The sequence below is a fragment of the Triturus cristatus genome, chromosome 7, assembly GCF_964204655.1.
Source record: "Triturus cristatus chromosome 7, aTriCri1.1, whole genome shotgun sequence".
Classification (NCBI taxonomy): Eukaryota; Metazoa; Chordata; class Amphibia; order Caudata; family Salamandridae; genus Triturus; species Triturus cristatus.
Window position 1 is genome coordinate 340,506,316 of NC_140590.1, and position 19,913 is coordinate 340,526,228.

The 19,913-nt window shown below is 44.7% G+C and overlaps 1 protein-coding gene across 1 annotated transcript in view; it reads right to left on the bottom strand.

Annotated features, from left to right (window-relative positions):
* Positions 1 to 19,913, bottom strand: part of GRIN2D (glutamate ionotropic receptor NMDA type subunit 2D) — a 1,598,839-nt gene that overhangs the window by 900,092 nt on the left and 678,834 nt on the right. The gene's annotated exons all lie outside the window — the stretch shown is intronic.

The window sequence follows — 19,913 nt, forward strand, 5'->3', positions numbered from 1 at the left end:
TATTAGGACAGGGAGGCTTAGATGAAATCACAGTAGATATATCCCGAGGAGTAGGTTGTATTATGTTACCATCATGTCCCTGCCTGTCGTTAACTATATTAGTCCTATTTACAGACTGTAGGGGGCTGGTGGTATCAGCACGTGACTGCCCGATATCGGATACTTCCTTGGAGTGTAGTACCCTATTACCGATTAGCCCCACTGTTTCACCAGCCATAGTGTGCGAATGGGAACTATTTATGGGGTTCAGTCGTGATTGCACCAATTCACTTAATCTGTTCATTTCCCTCGACACAGCCTCAAGTTTGTCTAAAAGAGGTGTGATAATTTTGCCAAACCTACTATCAATAATACCAATTAACAACTCTAGCTGATCTGGGGCCAATATCATTTGGCTGGTATTAACAGTATTATTAGAACAGGTATGATCAGATGTGCCTTTCTTAGGATCAGAGACCACAATCTTCTTACTTTTACGGACTGGCTTTTTTGGCGGTGCAGTTCTATTAAAGTGCGTCCCTGATCTTAACACTCTATGCATTTTAGGGGCCACAGGGGTCGAACCTGCGACAACCTTAGGAGACCTACTAATCTCAAAAACTTCAAGAGGATCAGTGTCGAGTGGAGAAACCTGAGTTGGTTCAATAACACATGCATCAGTCCTCACTAGAGAGTCTGTATGAGTCTGTGCCTGACTGTCCTCAGAAGAATGAATGTCAACAGAAACTAGATGGCTCAGACATTCAGAGCCTTCATTACTAGTCAAACCCAGGGATAATCTGCGTTCCTTATTGATCTTATCTACGACCTTGACTAAATAGTTATCAAGCGTAGAGACAGAAGGCCTAGGTGTCCCTGTAGACCTAGACATGTTACCGAATATTAAAATATATACAGTGGGAAAACACAGCCAATTAAAAAGCACTTATAATGAAATGAGTCCAGCTATGTAGACACACAACAATATCTATATAGCAGAATTAAAATTAACCCTATAATAATACATGAAATAATAAAGAAAATAGACAGAATGGGGTCCTATAGAACAAAACAGGTTAAGAGCTGACCATAAAATCAGGAGCCGCCGTAGACGTCCTACACGGACAACTACACACCCTGCACAGGCAACCTTAAGCAGGAAATGTCGGTCCGCCTCACGTGTAGAGCATAAGTAACATATGACGGTTCACGGCCGCTGAGAATAATCACAGTACCTTTGTAACTAACTCCAACAAAAGGTGAGGATCAGAGGGGTGGCCCAGCCCGGCCTCCTTCGGCCTCTGACGGCCACAGACGGTCCCGCCCTTGTCCCGGGCTTCTCCCGGCGCCGCCCGCGCGCGGTCCCGCGATGCGGAGGGCGGAGTTATTTTTAAAGCGCCTTCGGGCGCGAAATGCCACTTCCGGGTTCAGAGTCAAAGGGCAAAGGAGCCTGGGGGATGCAGTCCCGCTGCACCCTTCTCAGCACCGTCTCCGCGCACACCACCACAGCGGAAAGAGGGGAAAGGGCCACGCAGCAACGAGGACCCGCCAGCCCTCACAATCAGCCAGCAGGCAAGACAGCACCTCGAACAGTTGCCTCCAAATGAGCCAAGGAACCCACTCTGCCGAGGGCGGAGTTATTTTTAAAGCGCCTTCGGGCACGAAATGCCACTTCCGGGTTCAGAGTCAAAGGGCAAAGGAGCCTGGGGGATGCAGTCCCGCTGCACCCTTCTCAGCACCGTCTCCGCGCACACCACCACAGCGGAAAGAGGGGAAAGGGCCACGCAGCAACGAGGACCCGCCAGCCCTCACAATCAGCCAGCAGGTAAGACAGCACCTCGAACAGTTGCCTCCAAATGAGCATCCAGCTCAATAACATAATAGAACGTAACTGTGATTGGCCGTGTTGTAATATGGCTAAATCCTGTTCCAGTATGTCAATAGCAGAAGATACAATGTTGCCCAATGAATATATCCTGGAGGTCAAAGTTGTTAACCCATTATCCACCACAGCTAAAGCTTTTTCTGAATTTATACGGTCTATTTCCTGTATTCTCTCTGCGGCTTCTTGTTGCGAAATCTTCCAGATTTCATTATAGGCAGCATAAATGCCTGTATATATGAAACGTTTTTGACGTTGTTTCCTAGGTCCTAGTAAAAAGTCCCTAAGATCCATGTCATGTGAGAGTAAAGATAAGTGTTATTTCACTTCTGCAAGTGCTGAGGTTTCTAGACAATTTAGGCACAACTTCCCAACACTATAGGATGTCACTACCCCTGGATGTTCTCTCTGTACATAACGTGGGTCTGGCCTATGCATGCTGAGTCCCTCGGTGATGTTTAGGAACCGTTTATGACATGTGTTTGTGTCTAAGGGCCAAACCACCCACTCCTTCCAATTTGAGTCTGATCTATTGTACTTTAGTATGTCATCAACTGTTGCCCCTTCCTTTATAGAAGAATTCTGCCACCCATGTGTTGGTGTAGGAAACCTTGGAGTATTCAGGTCCTTTATCTTGGCTAGTCCAAGACAAGATGTCTGTTGCACAGTATCATTTAAAAAGATCATCTGCTGCGGAATGAGGCATACTCTAAATAGTGCCTCTGTACCCTGGACCTGCCAGTCCCTCGAACCTCAAATTGATTTCAATTCTATTTCGTCTTTCCATAGGTTGAAACCCTGTTCAGACAATTGGACCAAAAAGGAAGCAGAGTAAATCTGTTTAGTGTTTGTCAACATAATTTTCAGTGCAGATCTTGGTGCAACCTTATAGTAATATGAGGCTGGATCTGTTGTATTAAACCCTGAAAAGTATGAAAATTTCTGTGCAAACGCTTGTGAACTACTTTTTGGTGGTATTGGGTAATGTTCCCACTGATGGTATTCAAAAACATTCCTAGCTGAAATGGATTTGTGCAGGAAATGATGACCATAATGTTGGTAACAGTACAATTTGTCATAGTCCGAAGAACCCTCTAACATTTCATTATTAGAAAATGCAGCAATTTTCTCTAAATCAGACAACATGTTATTTACTGTTTCAGTGTCCCAATCATCAGAAAATGTACTTGAGGTAATGATATCACTTAATGATATTTTAAATACATGATTAATTTTTAAAAGTTCGGTCGGGCCGAATATGTTGAAATGAACCTTGTCCCATACTATACCATCGGGTATAGGAACTGCTGTAATGTTCACTGATGATAAGTCCCTTTGTTCACGATGTGATAAGCATACTAAAAGTTAGTAATAAGCCTAACCAGAAAAGAAAAAACAATACCCCAGAAATTACCCACAGTTCAATCCAAGGTGATACCATGTCTTTTGAAGAAGGTGCAGAAAATTCTTTAAGTGTTGCTTGAATGGTGTTTTGGCTGGCGTTGTTTCCGGCTCGCTTGGATCCAAAGAAAATGTATCAAAGTTCATGAACTAGCCAGAAGCAGTTCGATCATTTGTAGGAACTGCATCGGGATTAGTTGAAATGTTATTTTCCTCTTGATGAGGCATGTTGATGTAGACATCTGTATTAGGTCTAATTGCAACTTGTGAATTATTCAGATTTTCATTTTGAATTTGAATGTCTGGTTCAAGTGGAACAAGTTCCATAACATTGTTGCTTAGTCCTTCATTTGTTACAAGTGGTTCTTCAAACATGTCTGTTTGAACTTCTTGGATTGTAGCTAGAGGAGGGCGTCTGCTACAGCGGAGTCCTTTTCTCCTTTTTTCCGACAAGCGGCGGGAGCAGCAAAGTTCTTGTTACTTGTACTGCAAGGACTGATACAGGTTTTCTGTATGAAGGTCCAAATTCCTTTTTGTCCGCAATTTTCTCTCTGACCAGATCCCCGATTTCTGGGATCCAAACAGGTCTTACCGTGACTACCTTGACTTCCTCAGTGGCGGTCTGCTTTAGACAGACATTACTTTGTTTTGTTCTGGATTCATTTAGATCCTGTAAAACAGCCAAACGATCATGGATATCAAATGGTTTTTCAACCGCCACTGCGCCTTCACAATCAAGATCAGGTACCCACATTCATGTCCCATAGAGGACTTCATATGGAGTGACACCTACTAGAGAGTTTCTTGGCTGGTTGTTTAATGCCCGCTGTACCCCATGAAGGTATGTGACCCAACTACCACCCCTGCCTAATACCCTAGCTGTTAAAGATTTCTTTAAGTCCCGTTTTTTTCTCTCCACAACCGAATTTCCCTCGGGATGGTACAGAGATGAGAACCGCAATGCTACGCCCATTCCTTCCATGGCCTCTTTGTAAGCCCGAGAACTAAACGCAGGGCCGCGGTCAGAATGTAACGTGCTAACTGCGTATGTGCCGATAAAGTCTCGCAAATCTTTGATAACAGTTCGAGCGTCAGCCGAGTGCTGAGGCCATACCCATAAGAATCTCAAGCATGAATCCACTGCTACCATGATATATTTGTAAGCCCCGTCCATTTGTAAGGGGCCGCAGTGGTCCAAGTACACACATGCAAGAGGTTTGTCTGATTTTAATAATGGCGTCTGTGCCTTGCGTGCAACAGTGGAGTCTTTCATCTGCTGGCAGATGTTACAATTCAAGACATAGTCTTTACTCTGCTTAGTTAACCCTGGCCACCAATAGCGCTGTTTCAGCAAAGAAATAGTTGCTGTAACGCCTGTGTGCGCACAGCCCAAACCTTTGTGTGCAGCTATTATTAAGCCTTGCCTACGGTCCATATTTGGTATTTATCTATCCCCCCCTCCAGGAATCTGAGCATATGGAATGTTTTGTGCATCTAACTTGTAGGAGTATTTGAGTGGAAATTGTTTAGGTACTGCTGTGCTGCCTTTGCGTGAAGCGTTGAGAGCTACCATAATGTCTCCGTCTATTCTCTTGAGTGCAGCTATGGAAACCGTGCGAGCAGCCCCCTTTGCGGCTTCATCGGCCAATGAATTCCCTGCAACGTGAACGCCATCACGTTAATGACTCAGTAGCTCGTCTTTCAACTCTGCTACCTGTTCCCATAGCATTTTGTGCTTAATTGTGCCACCTTTGGCGTCCTTAAACCCATTTTGTTCCCAATGCTATACGTACTCATTGTACAACTGTACGCAGTAAAAAGAATCACACACGATTAGTGTGGGTAAATCGTGATCTGTATTTACAAGTGCCAGTATCCGTGCTTTTAATTCTGTCAACTGAGCCGTGCAGTCTCCTAGAGATTGCGTCTTTGTGCAACTAGGATGGAACTTGCCATCACGCATGCAACATTTAACAATAGCACACGCCGAAAAATATTGCTACTTACTTCCTATGGCCGGTTGAGCAGATCCGTCAGTATAAATAATATATTCATACTGATCGAGAGGCAAGATTTCATTTGGTAGAGGATATTCTTGTTCATATTGCAGGAATGCCTGTGTTTTCAAACTTGGTTCAAATCTGTATTCAACGTCTGTTGCTGTAAGAGAATTAGCCCATTGTATCCATCTTGGATGTAACGCTTTCGCATTTTGGATGCTGGCCTTTGTAACAGCTTCTAAAGCCGGTACCGAGGTTACGACAATAATGCGTTTCCCCTGAGCCAGTGCTCTTTCTCTTGCTACTGCAGTCTGAATGGCTGTCAGTATTTTTTTTGTTGAAGTGAAACGCATTTCTGCATTTGTGTACAGGTGTGATTTATATGCGATTGGTACTGTTTCTCCTTCATTGAAGGTCAAATAAGTGTACCCGCATTGACCCGCAATTATTCGGATCACCAAGTGGCATACGTTTACGCATATTTGTAAGTGTTTGGAAGCAATCATGTCTTCCTGGCGTAAACAAAGAATATTAGTATGTTCGCATGTCTAATCCTTGGCTGAAAGGTCAGGATTTGTTAAGTCTTAGAAAGGTTTTACCCTTTGTGCGTAATCCCAAATGTATGTCCTGCCGAAATTTAGGAATCCCAGTATTGATTGTAAATGTTTTAATGATTTGGGAGGTTGGAGCAGCGCACACTTTTCTAAAAAGTTAGCTGCCAGACTTTTGCCTTCACTTGACAGCTCATATCCCAAAAATAGGGCATTGAGGTGGGCTATTTTTGATTTTTTAAAGTTGAATTTATAGCCCTCTGGGGCAAATCCCATAATAATGGTGCTTACCCTGGTCAAGTGCCTCTTTAAGTCATCGTCCGTTAGATAAATATCATCCACATAGGACAATGCTTCTTCATCAAATTTTTGAAGTAACTCCGTTACTCTTGCTGAAAATACACCGGGGCTATTCTTATACCCTTGGGATAGTCAACAAAATTGTTGTTGAGACTCTAACGCACTGAATGCGGTCAGATACCTGCTTTCAGGTGCTATATTTTGACAGAAATATCCATTTGAGATGTCAAGTGTGGTTTTGTAGGGGAGTGTGCAGGGGACGCTTGCGGAAGAAGGTCAAGGCGCAGCGCCACAGAAACCAGCCTGAAATTAGATACACCCCTCAGGGGCTGCAGTATAAATTGGGGCATCACGAGGCGACAAGGACGGTGATCAGAGGAGGAGAGGCCTTGCTTCAGAACTTGCAGATGCTGCGGATCACCACCCGGTGAGGAGGCAAATTTACAGACTTAGTCACTGCCAGGCGGACCAACTGTGCATGGTGAAGACCCATAACACCAGTAACACAGACTACAATTGATTGGCTTTCATGATGGCCAGACTCAAGGGCAAAGTCTTGGATGTTGGCTTACCTGCATGGGGGGGACCCCAGGAATGCGGCACCAAGGGACGGCCGCCGAGTACATCCGCCTCTGCCCCTATGGAGTCCCACTCGGAGAAGTTGGACTTAATACTGCAGGAAATCCGGGACTCCAAGAAGATGATGGAACAACAGATCGGAGTCCTCACGACCGGCCTTACTCTACTGCGGGCAGATCATGGGAAGCTCGCTGATACGGTGAGAAGCTCAAGGAACAGGCGACGCAAAAAAAACAACTGCAACACCAAGTTACTGGACTCCAGGACCGGACTGAGGACGCGGAAGGACGCAACCGACGTAATAACATTTGTGTTATTGGTCTGCCGGAGAGAAGCGGAGGAGGGAGACCTGTGGATTTTATGGAAACATCGTTTAGAGAACATGTCGCCCCAGAAGGTCTATCCCCATATTTTTGCGTGGAGAGGGCGCACCGGATTCCGACTGGAGCACCAAAAGTGGGAGCTCCCCCGCGACCTCTGATAGTAAAAATCCTGAATTATAGGGACAGAGACATACTACTCCAGAAAGCGAGGGAAAAGTCGAACATCCAATTTGAAAATCAGTGGATTTCATTGTACGCGGACTACACGATCATGGTACAGCAACAGCGGACCTCCTTTCAAGCAGTGAAGAAAAAACTGCGGGCGGCTCAACTTAAATATGCCCTACTGTTCCCAGCCAGGCTCAAAGTCATGCACGACAAGAAATCTTATTTCTTTGACAGCCCCACGGATGTGGAAGAATGGCATGAGGTGATGGAACTAGATCCTAGTCAGGAGAGGCTGTCTGGTTCAGTACGACACAGCCCTATACCGCCACAACAACAGGTGCCCAGAGGACGGAGAAGAAGCCCAAGAGACTCTGCAAGACTAGACCCGACTCCAGCCCAGAAGCAGAAGGATAGAGAGGAGGCGCTGGCGGTCACTGGTTCCTTCCAGGAGGACAATACAAAGATTTCGACGGACTCGGAAGACAGCACCATACACTCGGATTCGGAGCATAGCATAACTCTTTTCCCCTCGGCGACGCCTCAAACGGGAGATGGCCTGCTGGACAGCTGAGGGACGGTCCTGACCTTTCCCCATATCAGGCTCGCATGGGGAGGATCGCTTGCACATCGGCACGATCTTACTTATTAGACAGTATCCTTTTTTCATTGATTTTGTGGAGTTGTGCGTCTAAAAGTATATACGATGCCTGTATTGTAAACTGTGATGCTATGCTATTTTCATAGGTGCCTACTAGTCGGTAAGCCAGACTAGCGAGATTCCACAAATAAGAGTTCAACCCAAGGTCCACGCGGGCAGCATAGGCCAGAGGACCTCCTGGTTCCAAACACGTACATTTTGACTATACAATGCACTGACAAATATGTATTGAGTGGCACAAAGCCCCCCCCCGGCCCCATAGAGCCACCAGAGTTACACACCCATACAGACAGTAGTATGGTTGGCTGCGCTTACCCCCCACGAAGCACATGCACGGTTCTATGGTTTCTGTATGTTGTCAGTTTTGGTTTTGTCCAGCACGGTTTATTGGCTGCGCCGTTTATAGTTCGTTACCAAGGGTTAGGGATTTCCTGGTCTGTACCTATTCATGGGCTCCACACTACGCGGAGAATGTCACATGTCACACGGATATGTCTCATACACGAATCGGCCTAGGCACATACAACCTATTGACTTGGAATGTACGGGGATTAGGGGCTGTGAGCAAACGGCACAGAGTGCATGCTTACCTACTCAGGAGGAGGGCACAGATCGTGTTCTTACAGGAGTCCCATCTGATGGAGGTGGAGGAGGCAAAAACCCGGAAAAAATGGGGAGGCAGATTATACACCACTAATTATTCGGCCTTTGCTAGAAGGGCGACCATTTGGATACGCCATGGAGAAGTGAATCGCCGTATAGATGAACAGGGGCGATATATCCTTTTAAAAGGCACATTAGACGGGCTTCCTGTAACCCTGGGTTGTATATATGCACCGAATTTTGATCAAGACAAAATTTTCACTGATTTGGGCAGAGCCTTGGTGGGATGGGAAGCCACTCGTTGGATCCTAGGGGGAGACTGTAATGAGGTCCTAGACATTCAATTAGACAGATCCCATCCACCACTACACGGAGCCAGTACACACAAGCAGGCTGAATTCCTGAATACTTGGATACAGGGCTGGGCTCTCATAGACACATGGCGTATGCTCCACCCTACGCACAGGGAATATTCCTTTCACTCCCCGGTCCACCAGCTTCATACTAGGCTCGATCGATTTCTTTGCTTCTACTCTATAGCTACTCAAATACACCACTCGACATACCTAGCCAAGACTTTTTCAGACCACAATCCATTAGAAGCTACTCTAGCGTGGGGTTGGGTTCCGACCCCTGTACCGACTTGGAAACTATGGCCCCAATTCCTGGAGGATGGCCCCTTTCGCACCACGTTGTCAGATACTATTAGTCATTACTTTACAGACAACTGGAATACAGCCTCCTCCAATCTCATAGATTGGGACGCGTTCAAAGTGGTGGTTAGAGGCTCGGCAATTAGTGCTACTGTAGGGGCGCGCCAAGAAACACACAAAAGACTTATAGCTACAGAATCGCTGATGACAGAGTTAGAACAAATCGCAGTGACAGATGCTGATAAAAGGGCAACTCTTCAGGAGGCCCGTATTAGGCATGCTGAGACTTTGGAAACACTTAGACTCATGGACTACCGAGTATATACACAACTGAAACACACGGATGCCGATAAGTCAGGTACATTATTAGCACGGTTAATAAAGGATAAACGGAAGATACCCCTAATCACATGTATTCGTGCACCACAGAGGGGACTGCTTCATGCTCAAATGGAGATTAATGAAGCTTTTTGTGAACATCTCAGTATTTTATATGCGGCACCAACGCACATAGACGATGGCCTCAAAGATGCCTTCCTCGATGACTTACAGTTTCCCAAGATCACGGAGGCCATGCGGAATGACCTCTTAGGCCCCATCACCCAACATGAAATAAAAGCAGAGATCAAAAGCCTTAACCGTAATAAAGCACCAGGCCTGGACGTCTTGCCCGTCTAATTTTACGCAACATATTCGGAGATTTTAACAACAAAACTAGAGGAGCTATATAGGACGGCTTGGGAAACCGGTAGATTACCACAATCCACAATGCAGGTTATGGTGGTGTCACTTCTCAAGCCCGGGAGAGACAGCACTGAAATGTCCAACTATAGACCGCTGTCGTTACTGGCTCCCGAATATAAAATTCTTAGTAAGGCTTTAGCCAACCGTTTGGTCCCCGCTCTCCCCACTCTTATACACAGTGACCAATGTGGGTTTCTTCCGGCACGTAACACTTCAATCAATACTAGAAGACTCCACCACATAATGAGGGCTGTTCCCGGGGATTTTGACAAGGCCGGATGTCTGGCATTAGATCTATGTCAGGCGTTCAACTCCATAACATGGGAATACATGTTCGCAGCCCTGTTGCGTTTTGGTCTCCCCCAAGATTTTCTGAGGTGGATATGCCTACTCTATGTTGAACCTATGGCAAGGGCACGTACGGGACGATACATCTCCCCAGAATATGCGATACACAGAGGTACTAGGCAGGGGTGCCCCCTCTCCCCTTTTCTGTTTGTGCTAGCGTTGGAACCGCTGGCAATAGCCTTGAGACTGTCGGCAGGGGATTTGGGAATTCCCATACAAGACAATACACACCTCGTCTCAATATACGCAGACGATATTCTTATACATTTGCGCGATTTGGAGAAAGGGGCGGACCCGATCCCTGTCGTCTTCTCCGCCTTCAAGACTATATCAGGACTGGCGATTAACGCAGAAAAGTCCTATGCCTTTTATTTCCAAGAAGATCCTCGTCCAGACATACTCCGATTTGGCACTTATCAGATTCCCACGGCATTAAACACATTTAAATATTTAGGCATTAACGTATACAGGGCTCCATCGGACCAACTAGAAGGTAATTTGATGAAGGGCATAGCCTCACTGCGCCCGAGCGTCTCCTTCTGGACCTCTCTGCCACTGTCTGTGATGGAGAGGATAGCCATCTCCAAGATGGTGATGCTGCCCCGGCTATTGTACTTCTTTGTTAATCTACCCCTGATGGTGCCCCAGACCACTTTTCGCACTCTAGACACACTCTTGCTGGAACTCATATGGGGCGGAGGCAGGCGTAGAGTGAGTCTCAGAAAGTTACAATTGGCATCGAACCAAGGAGGGTTGGGTGTCCCTGATTTCCGAGCATATCATTATGCCGCCCAATTACAATGGCTGTCTTTCTGGACAGCAGGCAGGAACTTGCAAGAAATAAACTACACCACTCAGGAGCTAGACAGGGGTACACTACATACCATGCTACTCCCAAGGGCTAAGCCACCCTCTGACGGTCCACTGTTGTTAAAAGTGGCACTGCAATGTTGGAAAAAGGCCCTACCGTACACGTAGACCACGCCCCCCTACGCACCCAATATCCCGCTACTGGGGCTGCCGGTTATGGGCAGTAGAATCACAATGGCTAGGATACAAGAATTGACAGATGTGGGAGTAGCGGAGGTGGGTTCATTCTTCGGAGACGGTATGCTCCTAGATCATGACACATTTGTAAGGAACACGGGGCTCCTGATCGCCTTTACTTGCTACATGCAACGACGGCACATTACATCAAGATGACATGGGCACTCCAGCGTTGCGAGCCTCCACAACATGACCTGGTCTATCTACTTTATTATACGGGAAGGGGTGGACACCTAGTGAAGTGGTTATATACCGGCATCCGATCACAGGCCTCCATCTGCCTTACAGACCTCCGTGAGAAATGGGCAAACGCTGCAGATGTGGTAATTACAGACAAGGCATGGAAAAGCATTTTGGAACACCCCAAACGGGTCTCCTGAAATGCCAAGCTCAAGTTTATACAATATATGGTCCTTCATAGGGCGTACCTGACCCCAAAGCGGATACATTGTATGTTCCCGGAAGCCCCGAGCCACTGCCCAAGGTGCAGGGAGGAGGAGGCTGGTTTTGCTCATATGTTGTGGACCTGCAGATGCCTTAGAGAATATTGGGGAAATATTTGTAGCATTCTGGGAGAGATTACACATCTCACAATGACTGATAACATATTGGAGGGCCTCCTGGGTCTACGCCAGCGCACCAAGGCCCAGAGGGTCCACTTAAGTTTCCTAGATCTAGCACTTATATTAACGATCAGAGCAATCACAATAAGGTGGAAGTCACCAAGGAGCCCCCCGCTGCATGTATGGAAAGAGGAGGTAATCAGGTGGGGTAGCGAGGAAAGCGCGGCACTTCGACGAGAGGAGGCGAGGGGGTTGAGGAAACGTCCCATCTCTATGGACTGGTACATTATGTTAGAAGACCTTTCACAATTGGATATCCCACTTTCTTGAGTCTATCAGACATTTACTATGCAGACGGTGACAATTGGGGAGCGGAGGGAGGAAGACCCATGGTATACGGAAGGTATAGGTTGGAATTCATGAGTCTTATGGATATAGCACGGAATCGATGGAGACACACGGACAGACCAGGAAGGGGTAGGGAGGTGGGTAGATTAAGTTTAATTTGGTTTGGGAATAACAGTATAAATCCCAGTCAAGATAACTTGGAGATGTTCGAAATGCACATATGATCCTGCATGCTACATTCATAGCGTTATTATTTCCGTAATGTGGAACTGAGGGATATAAGGGTTGAAATGTGCATATTTTCTTATGGAAACAGATAAGTCAATATTACACCTAAAATAATATGAAAAATGCCAGAGATATTTGTTATATTGTAATGTGCACAGAACAATGGCTCAATAAAGTTTGTTAAAAAAAAAGTGTGGTTTTGTATTTTTTGCGCTCAATGTTCTTCATTAATGCGGCACTATGTGCATTTTAGACAGCAAATCTCTTTGTGCATGAGTTTAAATGTCTGCAATTTAAAACTAGACAATATGTATTGTTGGGTTTAGAGACGGCAAACAAAGGATTGCTCATTGGAGAGGTACATTTTTCAACGACCCCCTGGTATTCAAGTTGATCTAAGATCTCCCTGACCTGTTTTTTAGCTTCTTGATTTTTTGGATATTGCCTCTGAGCATTAGGTGAGACTTATAACGGGATCACGTTGTAGGTTGAGTTCTCATCCTACCCAGCATGAGTTTTGTACAATGCTGGAGCTTGAGCTAATGCCCACTCCTGTGCATATGTATGTTTAAGGTGAACAGGAACATGATCGGAAAATGCAGGAAAAATTATACTTTCTCCCCTGGGGCACTCCATTACGAATGCAGGCGGCCAATCTTGTTCTGCTAACAGGATGTCATAACCAGATGATAAGTTCTTCCAAAAAAGACGTTTTACTTTCCTGGGCTTGTCCCCCTCCAACCGGAGTGTTATTTCGTATAACTTATGTTGTAAGCTCATCCTGGTGTCTGGTGTTTCCATCGTGATGTAATCATTCAAGTCCGCTGTCACCAGAAATTCCTTCATGTTCTGGCGAGCTATTGTTACTTCTGCCGCAGTGTCTAGCATCGTCAGAGCCCATTCCCCGTTCAGAAGTTGTGTCCTTCCAATTCTGGGCATGTCTGTATTTCAGACCTGCAACTTTCTTTTTCTTAAATTGAGGTTTTCCTTTTTAGGAGTAAAGTCTTGAGCGCGCTGCTTGTCACTGGACTGTGTGCGCTTCTATCTATTTTCTGACCATCCTTCTCTTTCGGAGCTGTTCTTCGAGCCCTGAAAGGAACGAGAGGAATGTATATCAGTATCGTGGTACCTGTCAGGTATCCTAATATTATCCCTATTCCTAAGGTTGTACCTCTTTTCAGAGTGCTCCTGTTGAGGAGACCTACCTCGGGACTGAGATCTCTTGTCTTTAGAGTTTTCTTTTCTATTATCCCACTTCTTTTTAGAAGAAGTAGGTGTCTGCTTAGAAGTGTCCTTTTCGGGACTGCCCATTAGTTGAGGTTTTAAAGCTTTCCCCCCAAGCTATCCCTGCCTAATTCTGCATACGCAGTTTCAATTAATTCTGCATACGCAGTTTCAATTATTTTGGGTAGTTCATTCTCCTGAATCAATGGAGAGCACTCCCTTAGGCGTTGGTGGATTGCCACTGATGCTGCTTCCCCTTTAATGTTAACTAGTATCATGGCTGATACCTGGTCGTAGTTATTTAATAACTTCATCCCTAAGTTTAGGGCAGGTTCTGCTCAGTACTCATTTTTAATTTGTCTTAATACATCTGGTATCACTGCTAATAAAGGAATACCATGGGCTCTGGTATATATGGCAGCAAAGACTGTACCCCTAGAGGTGCAATCCTCCAACTGTGGTGTAATCCCATGGGCAAGCAGATTGTTAACATTCTGTGTTTTTCAAATGGTGTTGTATTTGGGAATACTGCTTCTAACGGGGTTATTTTCTGAGCTACCCAAAAAGGAATTTGTTCACGTTTTGTGGGCACTTTGCCCATTACCGCGTGTAATGTTTGTGGAGTAATTTTAGTACCTGTGTTCTGTGTAGGAGCTGCATTAGGTGTAATTACTGTAGGTTGGACAGCTAGTGTCCTCAAGACGAAGTGTGTCATGTTTCTGTAAAGTTGTATCAACTCTTTGTGTTGAACAAGTAGTTCATCACGTGGCATTGTGTCAATGTCAGGATGTGGTGCATAGGTCGGTAATATTGGCCATGTTGCTCCTGTTCTTCCTAAAGGACCAAGCCTTGCTCTTGTTGTACCTTGGGGTAGGGCGCCATTAAACCAGATAAATGTTCCTGGGAGGTAAGCGGAATTTCAATCTCCACAAACGGACTGTAGACCGCTGGAACTTCTTCATGTGTGTAATAATGAAAAGTATTTGTTACGGCAGTCACTGCTGGGAATATAAACCATGAGTAGAATACCTCTGTTTGGAAATCTTTGTGTGCCTCTATCACGCATATTATTACACCTCCTCTGGGTGTTAACCCATTTTTGAGTAGTTTAACTGTCAGAGTATGTCTTACATTGGGTGCAATCTGTATTGCATTGGCATAGTCGTCTTCAGACTGATTAAGTGCCTGGTTTATTGGGTTTAAAGCTCCTTCTTCGTTAGCCATTGTGTATAGAACACAGACTATTTGTCCAAGAAAATAAGGATAAGGTTTTATGCACAATTTGGGAAAATTCCTTCAAGCTTGATTAACCAACAGCCAATAAATAGGATATCTCGCCTACTCAGCTGTGGCGGAGTTTTTGTGCCCACCCACTCCACACGTCTCTGGTTTTGTAAGTAGGGTCTCTGAGAATAAGCACGACTCAGCTACTCAGATTCCACTGTTAAATAAGTACCAAACGTTGGTGGCGCCATGTAGTATAGTTCCTATAGTACCCTTTATGCAGGACCTGCGCTGTTTTTAGATAACATATACTGTGGGTCTGGTGGCAGACTGACTCTGTGCAGCCCCGCCGAGTATGTTAGCCTCTTTTTGCATTAGCTAGCTCACAGTGCCGCCAGAATCTCCTTTTATCAGAGAGATTAGTTTTTGGCAACCTCAGACCACAACAAACCCTGATTCCTCAGACTCGGTGAAACAATGTACTACTTTTCACCCAGTCACTCGTGCTTGCTCATTTTCTCTCAGAGAGCTACACAGAAGAAACAGTCGGGCGTGTTTACAATAAGAACTTATTGTACCGTTGTTCTTCTCGTGTAAAATATATGCACTGCTACAACTGTTACACAGTAGCAGAGATATAGGATCAGCAGTACAGTGAATAAAAAGGAATAGTACAGTTCTACCATTTTGAAATTGTCATGAACATATACATGAATATAAGATGCATTTATAAAATAAAGCACATGCTCCTAAGATGCCTGTCTAGATGTACTTAAGTGTACCTAGCATGTGAGTAGGTGCGAAAGAGCTAATAAGCCTAAGAGCCTAAATGTCTAAGAGCCAAGAATCCTGCTAGGATTTAGTCAAACCCTATTACCTGAATAGTGAGAGTGTGGGACTTTGTCCTGGACTCGAGTTGGACACCCCGCGAGGGGTGGTTAGACCACTGTCAGCTGGAGCAACTGCATGTCGGAGGTTCAGCGTCTCTGGTCAGTGTGTCAGCCTTGAAGTCTCGGTTCCCTCCTGCCTACTGATAGCAAGAGGTGCTGTATTTATACAGTCTATGTGCATGTGTTAGCCATTGTTCAGTATGGGGATGACGTTGGGGATTAAACCTTGTGCGTAGATAGGAGAGGTGAAGTATACCCCCTGGAGAGTGTTCTCATACATTATTCATATGTGCTAAGGATGACGTCTTAGCAATATCGATTGGGAAAACCCCACCCTCTGCATGGAACTAGGTGAAAGGTTTAGTCCATAAAAGGTGTCAGTCCTTATAAGGCGTTTAGTCCCTATAAGGCAGTATGTCCTTTATAGGAGTTATCTCCTTATAAGGCTCGTTCATAAGAAATGAAGGGGAGATGATGTTCTCTGGACCTATATTAGGGTACCGATATGAAATATAACACCTGGTTGCCTTCGTTAATTTTAAATGATGTAAAAAGTAGTATAAATACCACTGGGGTCTGTGGCATGGACAACCACAGACCACCAAAAAATGATGCCTTTGGGGGTGGAGGATAGTAGCTTCAGCTGCATGGTGGAGATGGGACTAGTACCACTGACATGGTACAGAAGCTTTCATTAAACTAACAAAGAGCAGTGAAATTTAACTCTGAGCTTTTCCTGCACTATATGAGGTAGTCCTATCCCTTGCCTGGCTCCTGGATTCACTACCAGCCTCCTACTGACTGCTCTGGAGTTACATCAAGTGGTGGGATAGCCCGTGTCTGCCACAACCTCAGAACACCTAATCAGATTGCGGTACCCCAACAGGGGTGAGGCTGCCACATACCATACCACCAGGAGGACAAGAGTCAGATTGCAATGCTCGCTCCTCATCAGTCAGGACCTAGAATGGGAGACTGGCACAGGGACTACTGAAAATCACAGTTGGCATAACTGATCATCAATACAATTATTACTTTTAAGAAACATATGCAGCCATAATGGAACAGCACATCATTCATAATAAAGCTCAACCATAGTCATATTTGAGAAGTGTTTAATTTAGCAGAACAGCTGGCAAATAGGGCAATATCAGTGTCTGCACTGGCATAACATAGATGCCCAAATGGAATCTTGGAGCAGCACTCTGACATTACTCTTAGGGCCTGATTACAATTGAAGGTGTTCTTTATTGCACCGCATAATTAACGATATGTTGGGGTACGTTATTTATCGGGTGCTTTCAAATAGTACTTATATGAGTTTTCAGGGAGTGTTTAATGCACCAAAATCCTCATGATACTGTAAATATCATACTCATTTTCCTTGTTAAATTTCAACAGGTTTGACGTGCCGAAATGTAACTGAGTTTCAGGTATTTACTGCATTTGATAATTATTGGATGCGTTCGATACCTACCAACTCATAATTCTGACCCATGCACAAACAGTGGTTTACACATGTGTCACAATACACTGACCCACTCATATTCAGGCCCTCAGTCCCCAGGAATACTAAGCAGCACCCTGAAATATGTTGGCAGCATCTTGGCATCTGCAACATTCAGGTATATGAAGGCTAAAATTCATAGGGTGTGTTATTTTCTGGCATTCGCATGCTAATGATATTTTTAGATGGCACATAAAGAAGAATGGGTAGGGCTGCCACTTTTCTTACTGGCATGCACTAAGTATAAAGGTCAGTAAAAAATGGCTAGGTGGGAAACCTAAATGGCAAAACACTACCTGGTATATTTTTTTTAACTTGTGTTATTTTTCCTGCCCACTTGTTCTATGAAACTTAATGTACCATAACAATTTTACTTATGTTACTTCTATTGGGCACGTTGGGCAGGAATAATGCTCCTTTTTTGCATCAGATATTGAGGTATTAAACTATTTCATAAGCACCTTTTCACAACTTTTTGAGCAAGTGTCTTTTTAGCCAATACACCGTAGCCCAGAGGTACGAAGCCATTTAGCATTTCTTAACGGGCCAAATCACTATTTCGGCCCATTAAGAAATGCTAAATGTCCTTTTCAGATGTACATAGGGCCAAAACAGGTCGCAATGTGCAATTTCTATGCTGTAGAAATTGCAAATTGTGACCGTGATTTACGAATCGCAAATAGGGATTACCTATTCGCGATTCCTAAATGTACAAAGCATTTCCTAAATGCAAATCTGACATTTAGAAAATGCAATTACCATCGACTTCAAGTCAATGGTAACCATGTGCAAAATAATAAAATGCATGATTTAAAAAAAAAATTATTCTGACATGAAGCTCACATATGCCCTAAGGGCTCTTACATGTGCACTAGGAAATTCGGGGTGCCTCCAGGGGGACCTTAAGTCCAGAGGCACCCTTGACTTTGCATTTCTTACATTGTGATTATTAGGAAATCACAATTTAGGAAATGCAAACCCTTTCCTAGTTCGCCCATAGGCAGGAATTCAATGGCATTTCCAATTTATGATTCCCTAATAATGATTCCTAATTTGTAGGAATCGCTATTAGGGAATCGCATATTTTGTACATATCCTTTTGCATTTCTTAAAGAGAGATTCTTACGGAGTCCTATTTAGGTAATGCAAATGGGAACCATAGTACTTTCGGCCCTATGTGCTCTTAAATGCACTGTTCCAACCCATTTTCTCCAAAATGTCCTTAGAGTGTAATATCCCACTCTGCATCACAAGATCATGATCTTCCCGCCCAACGACATTGGGGGCCAGATTTATTAAGTGTTTGTCTTTCGCTAACTTGGTGCTGGGCAATGAGCCCACTCTGTCTTGTTGCAAATGTAATTTTGTGTGTCCCAGCGCCCAACGGCGACAGCTATAAAGCACTGAAGAGCACGGACGCTTCCTACGAATGGAGGCATGCTTCCGAAAGCTAGCTAGTCTCAGCGTCAAGAAACCCTTGGGTAGTGGTGCTATATAAGTGTATACAAAATAAACAAAGAAGGGGGTATCCTTAAATGAGAGAAGGTAAAGACCTTCTGTCTGTTAGAGAGTTCTCAGAGAAGTAAAAAGAGAAATTATTTCTTTTTTATGAAACCCCTCACTCACCAACCTAGTTGGTGACATGCTTCATCATCGGGGTCCACCCGAGCAGTCGAATACCACTCGGGTGTGCTTCAACGCCTGATTACAGCGGAGCAGGTTTTTTATTATATCAGTACGTGTAAGTGACGTGTGTGAGTGAGTGAAATAAAGTTAAAAGTAATCCTACTGTACTCCCTAACAAATTTAATATGGAGCAGCAGGGTCACGGTTAAAAAAGTGGTGAAGTGTAATACTAATGTAGATTTAATTTGACTTAAAGTATTATCCAAATATTGACGGTCTACATGTTTCAACCTTTTAGTGTAATCACAGGTTTTCGTCAGGACCTATCGACACACCGGGCGGTCTACACGCACTAAGGTGCATCCAACCCTGGAGCGTCTGTGTGCCACCTACATATACTTGCGAAGGTGGTAAAAAGGGTTCAGGGAGTCCTCTGTGTACAGATGAACCTGAAAAAAGCACATACAGTTCTGGGCAATCAGAAAATGATCTATTTAGAATTAGAATGAACAGTGCCCATTTCCGTGTGAACTCTCATTTTTGCGCATATAATCACCTCATTCTGAGTTATGCGCCCCATGTAATTACCATTGGTTGTTGGAACCGAGCATTCGTTCCATATTATGCGAAATTAGCATCAACCCACTAAATCATTGTGGAAATCGTGGGTGTCTTACGGCTACACAGCAATTGTGAGTATACTTGATGTGTGATTCTATAAAGCAGACAAAGACGCACGTGAAAAAGACTCTATTTGTGACATGCGTGCGCTAAGGAAATTATTTAAAAACAGAACACAGTGGAGAAAAGGAAACGACTCAAGACTCACTCGCGATTCTTACTCGAATCGTGTCATGGGCTCAGAAGGGAGACAGACGGTGCTGCATTACTGTTGGACAAGAAACACAAAACACGGGCGGCAATGGTCAGAACACTTAACTCTAAGTGCCTCACGTGTGCGTGGCCACCAGCTCTTCCCTACATACTCTTACCTCAGCTCACCGACTGCCTGCCACAAACCTGCGGTGCTTCCCCCAGGCGCCCGGATGTTACTGAATGGGCAGCAA